General features: G+C 41.5%; 1 pseudogene; it reads right to left on the bottom strand.

Annotated features, from left to right (window-relative positions):
* Nucleotides 1-800: 800 nt before the first annotated feature.
* LOC141517537 (ubiquitin-conjugating enzyme E2 D3 pseudogene) lies at nt 801-1,303 on the bottom strand (annotated as a pseudogene).
* Between the last annotated feature and the right edge of the window lie 428 nt (nt 1,304-1,731).

The following is a 1,731-nucleotide window of genomic DNA, read 5'->3' as shown; positions in this document are numbered from 1 at the left end:
TTTCCATGGTTTTCTTGTATCACCCTCATTTCTTTTTTTCCCCCACTGGTTTATGCAACTTTATTGAAGAAAAATAAATCAATTACTAGCAGAGCTATTAGTTGATCACTCATCCATGGACAACTTGCATCATTTATTCAGTGCTATATTAAACAGTGTATTGGAAGATAAATTAACTAATAGCTCCAAGAGCCTCCTAACAAAATTTAAATGAAAATTACAAAAAAGTTCAAGACCCTATTTTGGGGTGTTTGACTTCCAATTTCCATTCTCTGTAGAACAAGAACAGGTCATTCCTTTATTGACATGCATAAAATACATCACGTTTTCTATTCTGCTGATGCTATAAATTCAGTACCAATTCTCCAACCATATCAGTTATGAGCATAAAGTATATCATGAAACCTCAAATCTCTAACAATGGAAGGCTTAAACAAGATGGATGCTACTACAGTAATGCTGCTTCCTTTGATATGGCAATTGAGCATCCATCTCCCTCCCCCTCAGATGGTATCTTCAAGCATCTGTTAGAGCAGTGAGGAATAGTTTTAGTCTCATAACCAAGTTAGAGTGAAGACATTGGCCACATAATACACATGCTCCATTTTTTAAAAAAAATTTTGAATCTTGGGCAATTGTTCTCTTGTAACTACAGTTTCTAAAAGCAGTTATTGTCCAAAGCTGGAAGAACTGTCTTCTCAGACGAGCATGTGCATGAATGGAGGGAGGTAAACAAAAAATAAAATTAAAAAAAGATGAGGTCTGATAGGGGAGCAGCTGGATAAGAAAATCAATAAAGGAACAGTAATTTAAAGTTTATTCCAGCTATAATGCAGGTTATTCTGACTTTAAGGTAGCATCACATGGCATACTTCTGAGTCCATTCTCGAGATATTCTGTTGTACTTGCCTCTGTCTGTTTTATAGATCCGTGCAATCTCTGGCACTAAGGGGTCATCTGGGTTTGGATCACATAGCAGTGAACAAATGGATAAAAGAACTTTAGAAATAGTTAAAGCAGGAGATCACTGTGATCTTAGAATATCGAGACAAATGTTGCCATTACTGTTAATGTTTGGATGATAAATTCTTGTTGTAAATGCAACCTTAGGTGGTTTGAAGGGGTAGTCGGTAGGGAAATGAATTGTCAAAAAGAATACACCGCCTTGATATGGGCTGTCATTAGGTCCCATCATTGTGGCTTGCCAATGAAACATGTCATCCCCAACTGGACCTGCAGAACACTGTGCCGGAGAGTCATGGGCCAAATCGCTAAGTTCCTTGTTGATCCGTTTCAGCGGCATGGTGCGTGCTTCTTCCCGTCCGACGGAGCTCTCGGTGGGCAGCGAGGAGGGGATCGCTCTTCTCTCACCGGCTCCGCCGGACACAGGCGCAGAGGGGCCGGGGCCTCCCTGAAGCTGCGGCCTCGGCCTCCTCCCCGCGCGGCAGCTGGTGCCTCCCCGGCCCCACGGGGGCTCACGCACGATACAGCCACAAGATGTCCGCTCTGACCCATCACCCTCATTTCTACTCCCAACTTTTCTGCTACCTCTCTTTTCTTGATTTTCAGAATCTTTTTTGACCTCTTCCAACCCCTGAGATCACTTCATATTAATCCTCAAAGTGTTGTGTTTAGGGCTTTTAACTTTTCTTTGGAGTATATGTTTTGGCCTTGTCACCACAGTAAATTTAGATCATCAGAATTTTTTTCTGTTTTCTCATTTTCCCATCC

This window comes from Macrotis lagotis, chromosome 1 (genome assembly GCF_037893015.1).
Source record: "Macrotis lagotis isolate mMagLag1 chromosome 1, bilby.v1.9.chrom.fasta, whole genome shotgun sequence".
Lineage (NCBI taxonomy): Eukaryota > Metazoa > Chordata > Mammalia > Peramelemorphia > Peramelidae > Macrotis > Macrotis lagotis.
This window is presented reverse-complemented; position numbering and strand designations above follow the sequence as displayed.